This window comes from Erythranthe guttata, chromosome 8, assembly GCF_056151865.1.
Source record: "Erythranthe guttata isolate IM_541 chromosome 8, IM_541, whole genome shotgun sequence".
In the NCBI taxonomy this organism is placed as follows: Eukaryota; Viridiplantae; Streptophyta; class Magnoliopsida; order Lamiales; family Phrymaceae; genus Erythranthe; species Erythranthe guttata.
Genome location: NC_142540.1, coordinates 7,740,397 through 7,751,845, shown reverse-complemented (window position 1 = coordinate 7,751,845; position 11,449 = coordinate 7,740,397). Strand labels below are relative to the sequence as shown.

The 11,449-nt window shown below is 38.1% G+C and overlaps 1 non-coding gene across 1 annotated transcript; it reads right to left on the bottom strand.

Annotated features, from left to right (window-relative positions):
* Positions 1-5,919: 5,919 nt before the first annotated feature.
* TRNAP-UGG (transfer RNA proline (anticodon UGG)) lies at positions 5,920-5,993 on the bottom strand. The gene has a single exon. It is a non-coding gene; the product is annotated as a tRNA-Pro (tRNA).
* Positions 5,994-11,449: the final 5,456 nt, after the last annotated feature.

The following is an 11,449-nucleotide window of genomic DNA, read 5'->3' as shown; positions in this document are numbered from 1 at the left end:
ATATCCAAGTCAAATCAAGGCTCCTTGATATGAGCATAAACTATCTATATATCCAAATCAAGTCAAGGCTCCGTGATACGAGCATAGACTATCTATATATCCAAATCAAGTCAAGGCTCCGTGATACGAGCATAAACTATCTATATATTCAAATCAAGTCAAGGCTCCTTGATACGAGCATAAACTATCTACATACCCAAATCAAGTCAAGACTCCTCGATACGAGCATAAACTATCTATATATTCAAATCAAGTCAAGGCTCTTTGATACGAGCATAAACTATCTACAAATTCAAGTCAAATACTCTTTCAACACGAGTTTAAACTGCAAATGTTTCTCCTTGTCCACATGAGTATAAACTGTGCACGACATCCCTCAAAATGATATATTTTGAACTACGTTATGACTTGATCCCTCTATAGGGTACGTAGGCAACTTAGAATCTCTCTAAGTTCAGTCATGATTTCAAAAGATGTATGTGCTTTGCTAGATCAAGCTGCAATTGAAGTTAACCAATTATCGAGACTCATTCACTCCAAGACGCATTGTCCGTGAACAAGTCTCGATTGGGCATTTGTAGACGCGTAAATTTAATATAATTTATATTATATTAAATTGAATCCCAAGATTATAATTTATCTTGCAAAATAAGTCATGGAGATAATTGTCAATTAATTATTGGCCAATAGGATTGTTTCTTCTCTTCCAAGTTATAAGAGATAAATATCAATTTAAAGAGAGCCAATCAAATCGCGCCACGTCATCAAGAAGACTTCATGCATGACTCTTATTCTACCACTATAAATAGGGACCCTCCCTACACAATTCGAGAAACAACTCAACAAGAAGAAAGACCGTAGGAGAAAATTCTCTCTACAATATTCAAGTCGTTCTTCATCAAATTCAAGGCGTTCTTCATCAAATCGAGGGCGTTCTTCAACAAATCAAGAATGAAGAAAGATTGAAGGGCCAAATCCATCAAGAATTCCAAGATCTTCAAGTCAAAGCCAGTCAAAGTTCAACAAATCAAGATCGAAGGAAGATTGAAGGGCCAAATCCATCAAGAACTCCAAGATCTTCAAGTCAAAACCTGTCAAATTTCAGCGTTCGATCCGAGATTCAAGTCGCAAGACCCTCGGAAGACGTTATTCAAATCCAAATCAAATCCGGAGAAGATCAAGTCAACGACCCGACTCCGAAATTCAAAGTCAAACGCATATTATTCTAGAGAGAAGAATCAGAGGATTAAATTAGAGTTTGTAACCCGCAATATTTTATTTTAATTCAATAAAATTTTATTTGTGCAAGTTTTTCTTGTTTGTTTAAATCGCAGATAAGAATTTGTTGTTACAATTACCATTTAATATAACTCAAACCATGACCATACCAAACCCCTGTAAAAAGTTAATGGAAATACCAAAACCATTACCACGAATATCCGGATACCCACAAATACCCATTAACCATTTAAATTACGATATTAAGAAAAATATAATTAAAGCAAGCTATACTAAAAGAAACATGTGACTAACACAAAAATGCTTTTAAGACAACAAAAATATGATTAAAATAACATAATTCACTACAAGGTCTTGAAACTATGAAATTTGCTCATTCATTAATTAGTAAGCCATATGCTCCCAATCATGCAAGTTCCTCACGTCTAGCAAAATCAAAGGTTCCTAATTGGCATGTTGATATTCTTCATCATCCTCATCATCTTCCATTGTATAACAACGTTCACTTGACACCGTACCTGTTATTTTGCAAATATGGATAAACAAAGTAAGAAATCATTCAACTAAAAATGTAAATTAAATTAGTTAATCTAAGATTTGATTTACCTTCTATTTGACTTTGTAACCAACTTTGTGAGCACATTATTGTTTCCCAAGTATCTTTGTGAAGCCTATTTCGTTTTAAACTTACAATACTTCCCCCGGAGCTGAAAGCAGACTTGGATGCAACTGTAGAAATGGGAATAGCAAGAAAATCTCTAGCAATCAATTGTAAAGTTGGATACTTTATGATGTGTGTTTTCCACTAGCCAATTATGTCAAAATCTTGTGCATAAGCCAACACCTTCTCGTCTAAATAGTATTTGAATTCTGATTGCACCACTCTATCAGATGACTCAACTCTTAACATCTCAACCAATCTTGCATGGCTACTGCCTTCTTCCCCAATGAATTTAACATCTAATGTTCCACATGATGACTTGGTAGCATGTGCATTAGTGACTTTGGATTCGTACTCGTTCAGCAAAGCATAACATAACGATTTGGCCTTTTTAGTCTCAAGGTATGCATCGTCTCCATAAAACTTTTAAAATATAATTGTATCGCCTTCATTTTGTACAAAGTTCTAAAATAATTGGAATGGACATAACAATATGCACATCACTCCAAACTCCAATATATGTTGAACTTCTCACGCATTTTTTGTGCCATTTGCACAAGATCCTGACCAGGTGACTCTACAATCCATTTACCAATGCCTCCTTAATTTCACATATTTTAATGAAAAAATATGTGAAGTGAGATAATTTGATGCTGAAAATGCTTCAGTTGCATGATAGAAAAGTTTCAACTTGCCACAAATCAAGGCAGCTCGTTCCCAATCTTTTTCGGTTGGTAAAGAAGAATATTTTTTCTCCTTAAGCTTCAATCTAGGAAAAACTTCCTTATGAAGATTTATATGCCTATAAATTCAGTAACTCCAAGTTGTAACAGTTTATTTAGTTGGAACAAGGTTTTAGTTACAACTGTAATTCTTGTGTTAACACAGTTATATTCCACTAAAGTAAATAAACAGAACACAAGAATTAATGTGGTTCAGACACAATTGTGCCCTACATCCACGTGGACCTGCAAACACGATTTCACTAGTTCAGATTTATAGTGTACATTCATAGGACTTAATAAAAACACTAAAGACTCCCTATTTATGTAATATGCCGTTCTTGTACACAACTCGAACTCCGTGTCTCTTCCAACATCAGCTCCACACCGCGTGCCTAGAACTCCTTTCTGGCCTGAACTCCCTTCAGTAACGCGGTTGATCTCTCTAGAGATCTATACATCAGATCTGTATAAGTTGACACATCCAACGATGGCACAGTTCTGTTCAGCAGAACGTTTCAACGATTCTTCAAAGTTATGGGGTAATTCTTCTCCCAACAAGAGTCATGGTCTTTGTGAGGCGAGGAGCCTTATATAGGCGTGAAGTCGGCCTCCAAAGACCTACCTTCCAAAGGAACCGAATAACTAGGAAACAGAATCCTAATCAATATCTAGTTCTAATCTAGATAACTATAAAAGATTCCTAACAAGAGGAAAGTACAAGGAAATAAATCTAAGTCCTAAAGAATTACAAAGGTAGGACCCTAAATTTCCAAAATAAACATGGGAACAAATCTTTGCCAATCTTTACTTCCCAAGTGTAGCGGATTTCTCTATCGGTAGAAATCTGGCGCCAACAATCTCCCCCTTTGGCATAGATTTGGTCAGAACCCATGTTTAACAAGAACTCCCCCTGCAGGCAAGATAAAACTATCTGAAAAAAAATGACTCCCCCTGCATCACATACTGTTAGCACAATAGAAGTTGCTGCAGAACACTATAGAAACATAAAAATTTCCTGCAGTAAGAAGTATTAGCATCACATCAGTGAAACAAATAAGAGAGTGATAGTACATCACTACAACAAAAATTTAACTCAAAAATACTTATCAATGAAGATAAAGAGATAACCAAAAATCTAAGATGCAGAAAGAAAAAAATACTAGCTATTACAGACCAAAAGTAATAGCAGATAGTTCAAGATGAAAGGCAATAAAACGCAAAATTAAAAATAAATCTCTGCTTTAATAGCTAAAGCCAGGGAACAGATCATCCTCATCGCGAGAGCTGGGCGGAGGAGCACTGAGGAGGGATGCCTTTTTTTTGCCTTTGTCTTTGGTCTTGGTTGAAGACGCAGGAGTTGGAGTTGTTGCTACTCCCTCTTTCTGACCAGAATGTGCCAAAGTCCTATACAGCTGGTCCTGAATAGACGCAAATCCCTGAGCTAGCTAAGCCTGGATAGACTCCTGAAAATGGGTAAGCTCATCTTTGGTGACCACATCAACTGGCGGCGGAACAGAGGCAGAGACAATGGAAGCCTTCTTTGCACTAAGGGCTGTCTGAACAACAGAAGAATCTCCAGGAGGCAGATCATCAAAGTGTTCAGAAAGGACCTTACCATGGAAAATGATTGGACGGCCAGGAGGATCCAACAGAGTGGCATCGCGAGTGGGCATGCCTTGTTTGATCAAAAGCTGATAGATCAGAGAAGAAAACGGTAGATGCTCACGTTCGGTTTGAGAATTGGCTAACACACCAATCTGATTGAAAATCAAATCACCATTATTGATTTTATGGTCATGAGTGATGCACTATAAAAACTCAGCTTGGGTGGGATTGAGAGTGGCATTGTGGGTAGTGGGAAACCAGTTGGAAATGCCTATCTTAAACAGGACCGAATACAACTGAGTCAGCTTAGGGACATGAAAAGCAGATTTCGGACCAGGCCATTTTTTCAACACTTTGGCAGTGAGAACAGAAGCCAGCGTGTCTTTTGAAACAGAGGGTTTGGAAGTAACCTCGTTTGGACATTTATAAAAGTTATTGATCAAAGCAGGAGTTACAGAATAAAAAGAACCCCTCACAAACACTTTCTCATACCCACGAGACCCCACAACAGAAAAACGATCAGAGAGATTGGCATAAAACTCAACAATGACATACCGTTCATAGGGTTGTGCACTCACAATAGTGCCGAGCAAACCTTGGGATTTGAGAAGACGTAAAATCCCAGACAGAGGTAAAACAACTCCAGACAAAACAAGCTCAGGAGAACACACACGCTTACTCATACTATCCCAGATTTCTTTAGCAATCGCGGAATAAAAAAGGGAGGGAAAACAGTTACCGGCAGAGAGTTGAGAACCCACAGATGAATCCGAGTATTCAGAGCGCAAGGGGTCATCCTCGAGAATGGGCTCAGAAGAAGAGGATTGATGACCCTCAGACTCGGAGTAAGGGATGGAGACAGATGGGCCTTCGAGTTTTTGATTAGAACGACGGAGTTGAGCAGGGAACACAACATTGCGGGTGGCAGTCTCTGGATCTGAGGGCAGATCCAAATCATCTTGTGGGGTTTCAGAAGGGCTATCACCCTCGAGCTCAGCCACACATGCATCAACAGGATCAGACACATCACTTGTTTTGAGGCTCGGCGATGGTGACGCCACGGGAGTAGAGATGGGATCCAGATCTGAAGCTACTGGAACAGGAGGAACCTCCGCAACAAGGGGGCGTACTTTCTTGGAGGATTTTCTTGACTTCTTCTCAGCAGGCGAGGCAGAGGGAGTGTGGCGTTGTTTCTTGGAACCCTCAGCAGATCGATTTTTGCCCATGATGAACAGTAAAAACAGAGAGAAAAGAGAGAGATGACGGCGGTAGAAAAAAGAAGATGAGAGAGAAAAGTTGAAAACGAAGTGAGAGGAAGAAACCCTAGAAGGGGCAGATATTTAAAGCACATGAACTGAGAAAAGAGGCAGAGAAAGAGAGGATTCTTCAATACCTGATAATTTCAAATCAAAAGAAGATCCCACAAAATCCGTGACCAATAACAAAAGAGATATTCTCCACACGGAACATCAGAAAATTAAGGAGGCAGCTGACATGGCCATGGCCACGTGGCTAGAGACAACTAGGTAACCATAAATATTCACAAAGCCCATATTTAAAAAAAAATTAAAAAATCAAAAACAACTTTTTAAAAGGAAAAAAAATCACATCTTTTAAGGAAAAGAATTCCGTGCAATTTGAATCGCTCTCAATTGATTCATCGTTACTGTTCCTTTGAGCAGTAATAAGTAGGGATGACAGGATTTGAACCCGTGACATTTTGTACCCAAAACAAACGCGCTACCAAGCTGCGCCACATCCCTTCAATTGTTCTACAGTGTCATTGTAGAGAATTCCTGTCTTGTTTTCCACATCCCTATTTCTTCCATTGAGAGACACCTTTTTTCTGCTAGACTAAAAAATCGACCAGAGTTCTTTTTCTATCACTTTGCCCCTCTTTTTTATTTATTATTTTCTTTTTTTGAAATCGAGTCAAAAAATATTTGATTTTATAGTTATAAAGTATAAACTACTCCTTGATTGTTGCAACACCTCATAAAAAGAGTTTCCCTTGGACTACGAAGGGGAAGGACGAAAAAGAGTCGGTATGCTAATTCCTCAAAATTCAAGAAGATCACAAGATCAAAAGTCGAGGGCTTGGTTTTCATAGATTAATTTGATGATCTTAAAGAAAATCACAATAGAAGGCCACCGAGCAAGCTCTTGGATGCACGATATAACTATAACCCCATGACCATACTCAAGAAACCTTAAATTAGGTAAAATTTTAACAGGGTTATGAATGCATATGCGATTAGCGCAGCAATTCGATCGTGGACTTCAAGGAGAACTTCGCTAATATATGCTTGAATATCATACCAATAATTTTTTTATTATTATTATTTTTTTTTTGTATCCGTAGATTCTTACTAACCTGTTGCTCCCTTTTTTTTTTAATATGATGTTCAAGCAAACATTAGGAGGGCAACCTTCTAAAGAATCCACATAGCTTTTAAATAGAAGTCATGAATGCATATGCGGTAACATAATTCTTCCAATATAGGTATGATCTTTGAGATGAATGGGGTCATAGACATTGATCACTCCCGATAGAGGGGGCATCACACTTCTATTATGGCTTACTGTGGAAACAAGAAATTAATTCATAAAAACTAACACACAACAATTAGTCAAAATGAAACTCCCATCATTACTATTCCAAAAACAATGATGTCACATTTGCAGGTGACACATATAATGTCCGATTAAACATTCAAGTGCAATCCGGACATAAACACCAATTGAACTATCATAGAAAATTCAGTTTTGCACATGGAAAATTCCAAGCGCTTTACGCAAGGAATCAAACCTAAGGAAATCAAGAGGCTTTGTGAAAATATCAGCTAGTTGATTGTCTGCGGACACATAGTCTATAGTCACACGTTTCTGCTCAACTAATTGCCTAATGAAATGGTGTCGAAGATCTATGTGTTTGGTTCGAGAATGCTGGACAGGGTTTTTTGAGATATTTATAGCGCTTTCATTGTCACATAAGATATGCAGGAGTTTTTCATGAAAACCATAGTCACGATGTAACATATGTTGCATCCAAAGAAGTTGAGTGCAGCAACTACCTGCAGCTATGCACTCAGACTCAGCAGTTGATAAAGAGATGCAGTTTTGTTTCTTACTGTACCAAGATACTAAGTTGTTACCCATGTAGAAACAACCTCCTGTAGTATTTTTTCTGTCATCCACATCTCCTGCCCAGTCAGCATCACTGTATCCTGCAAGGCAAGTGTTAGTATCTTTTGTGTACCATATCCCTAGTTCTAGTATTCCATTCACGTATCGTTTAATGCGCTTGACTGCACTTAAGTGACTTTCTTTGGGATTTTATTGGTACCTAGCACATAATCCTACACTGAAACAAATGTCAGGTCTACTTGCAGTAAGATAAATTAAACTTCCAATCATACTCCTATATAATGTGGGGTCAACGTATGTGCCATCACAGTCTCGTCCCAACTTTTCAGCAGAGCTCATTGGAGTTTTTAGAGGCTTCGCATTATCTAATCCAAATTTGCATTATCTAATCCAAATTTACTTACCAGATTCTTAGCATATTTGCTTTGTGTGATGAAAATTCCATCATTCACCTGCTTTACCTGCAAACCAAGAAAATATGTTAGCTCTCAAACCATACTCATTTCAAATTCTTTTGACATTTGAGAGATAAATTCATCTTTCTTGTGATCAGAAGTGGATCCAAAGACAATATCATCCACATAGATTTGGGCCAATAGGATTTCGTTTTTAAAGTTTTTGACAAATAACGTTTTATCTACCCCACCTCTTCTGTATCCTTTTTCAACTAAAAAGGTCGTAAGTCGCTCATACCAAGCCCAAGGAGCTTGTTTGAGATCGTATAAAGCCTTTTTAAGTTTATAAACATGCTGGGTTTGAGAGGGTCTTGAAATCCCTTTGGTTGCTCGACATACACTTCTTCATTTAAAAGACCATTTAAAAACGCACTCTTAACATCCATTTGAAAAAGTTTAAACTTTTAAACACAAGGTACTGCAAGTAAAAGTCGTATTGACTCAAGACGAGCTACCGGAGCAAATGTTTCATCGAAATCTACTACTTCAATTTGGGTGTATCCTTGAGCAACTAGACGAGCTTTGTTGCGAGTTATATTACCAAGTTTGTCCGTTTTGTTTTTGAACACCCATTTAGTACCTATAACGTTTACCTGGTCGGGTCGTGGAACAAGTTCCCACACTTCATGTCGAGTAAACTGTTCAAGTTCCTCTTGCATAGCCTGTACCCAATACTCATCAAGAATCGTTTCTTTGATGTTTTTTGGTTCTATAGTAGAAGTATAGCAAACATACCTGACCATTTCTTGGTAATCAACTTTGGGCTTATTTTGAGTTTTCATACCTTCATCAATTTCTCCTATCACCTGTTCAGAAGGATGATTTTTTACAACTCGTTTTGATGGCATTTTTCCTTCTTCTGTGCTGACTTCTGGAGTTTGTCCTGGTACAACGGTTTTTCCAGGGCTAGAGTCTTCATCATCCATTCCTGCAGATAAGACTTCATTAAAGCTTACATTTATGGATTCCATGACAGTCATTGTACGTTCATTATAAACGCGACAAGCCCTGCTGTTCAGAGAGTAACCAAGAAACGTACCTTTATCTCCTCTTGTGGAGAACTTACCGAGTTGTTCTCTATCATTCAGGATGTAACATTCACACCCAAAGACATGAAAGTAACTTAAGTTGGGTTTCTTACCTCTCCATACTTCATATGGGGTTTGCTTGGTACCTGGTCTGAGATGTACACAGTTTATGGTGTAACAGGCAGTGCTCATAGCTTCAGCCCAGAACTATGTGGTCACTCTTGCTGAGATAAGCATTACGCAAGTCATTTCTTGGAGAGTTCTGTTCTTTCCTCATACCACACCATTCTGCTGTGGTGTCTTTGGTGCTGAGAATTCATGTGAAATACCATGTTTATCACAAAATTTTGTGAATGAAGAGTTCTCAAACTCTCTTCCATGATCGCTTCGAATTCTTCTAATATTGCTGAACTTTTCTATTCGCAACTTTTATCCCCGAGTTTTGAACTCATAAAAGGTCTCTGACTTTTCCCTAATGAAACGTACCCAAGTGAACCTTGAGAAATCATCAATACAAACTAATACATACCTTTTTCCACCAATGCTCTCGGTCTGCATTGGCCCCATTAAATCCATGTGAATGAGTTCCAAGGTCCTGCTAGTCCCTGCATGATCTATGTTCTTGTGAGATGTCCGTACTTGTTTCCCCAATGGACAATCACCACATGACTCTGGTGTGTCAGACTTCAGTTGTAGTACTCCTTTCACACAGCCTGCATTAACAAGACGAGTTAGATCATAAAAATTTAGGTGACCTAGTTTCCGATGCCAGAGATCAGTGAGATCAGAAGAAGTGTGATGACATTGATTCGATTTATCAATCTGATCAATTTTGTAGCAATTATCTGATGATCTGTATCCAGTTAGAACACAATTTTTGCTTTCATCAAATACTTCACACTTACGCTTTGTGAACAATACTAAGTCGGTCACACAGTTGACTTACACTCAGAAGATTTGATTTCAAACCTTCCACATACAGAACATTGTTCAGGTTTGGCAATCCTCCAACACTCAAGTCCCCTTTTCCTTTTACGTAAGCCTTATTTCCATCTCCAAAAGTAACCTGTCCACTAGACATGTTATGCAAATTTGACAAGAAATTCCTTTCACCTGTCATGTGTTTGGACCATCCACAATCAAAATACCAAGAGTTAGTAGCGCATGCATTTAAAGATAAAATAACTGACCAGCAGTTAGTACTATCTTTTGTCATCCAATTTTTATAAGAGTTTTTTCTTTGGGAGTAACTATCCCACGCAACGGAATTGGATGGCTAATATGCTAGCTGTTTATTTATCAGTTTCCATCTTTTAAAGCATTTAGGCCTGACATGCTCTACTTTGTGACATAAGTGACATATAGGAATAAACTTAGTAGGATGAGTTTGGGTAGTCATAAGCGGAGATGTGGGATTGACAAATCTAATTTTCTGGTTTGAACCAGTGTTAACATTAGATTGTCCACCAGTATACCCTAGACCAATTCTCTTGGGATTAGAAGGATAAGCCTTTATGATTTCATCTAATCTATTTGAGGGAAGAAACGCAGTGCGATTTAACTTACTGACAGAAGCCTCAGACATTGTGGCAACAGGTGGTGAAATATCTTGGTGATCATCAGCATGTATTTTTGGAAAAACATTTTCCTGATTCTTTTTGCTCTTTCACCATCATAGTCCTGCCAATATTTCAACAGATCTTTGAGATTGTCGATGTCTCTCCGTGTGAAGTCATGTTCCACTTCAAAGACTTCAATCTCCATCTCAAGTTCATCGATTCTGTCATTTAGCTTTGTTATAACGGCTTTGTTCTCTTCCTCTCGTTCTTTGATTCTTTCTTTCAAGAGTTTATTTTCATTACTGGATTCATGACATTGCTTCAGGAGATCATCCAACTATTGTTGAATTTGTTGGATAAAATCTTCACCTTCATCTTTTGATTCGTCATTCTCTGTGGACAGAAAAGGTATATTTAATTTTTTGTGATTCTCATTTTTCTGTATGACATACCTGAGATGTGGTGGTTATGTGCATATGATGTCTTCGAGTGTGTCTTCTGTGAATCTGCATGTTCCACATAAATCATTGTTTGTATCATCGTCACTAGCTTCACTCTCATCATCAGAATCTGAGTTGTCATCGCTCCAGGTTGTGGCAAGTGATTTTCCTTGTTTTTTCAGAGTGTTAGCACATTCTGCTTGGATATGACCATAACCATGAAACTCTCTACATCGAATTCCCTTCTTGACTTCTGGCTTATCTGTAGAGGTCCTGGGTTTTCTCCCAGAGTTTGTAGGATGTCCATTTCTTTTCATGAACTTTCCAAAGATTTTTGCTATTAAGGACATGGATTTTGTGAGCTTGACTTCAAGTGCTGTCATAGGAATGGTAGACACAGATGTTGTGGTGTCCGATACAGTTTGAAGAGCAATTTTTCTCTCATTGTCCATTCTGCTGATGTTCAACTTGTTTTCAAAAGTTTGTAGATTTCCAATTAGATCTTCAAGTCGCAATGAGTCCACATCACTGGCTTCTTCTATAGCGGTGATCTTGTATGCGGATCGATCTGGCATGGATCTGAGTACTTT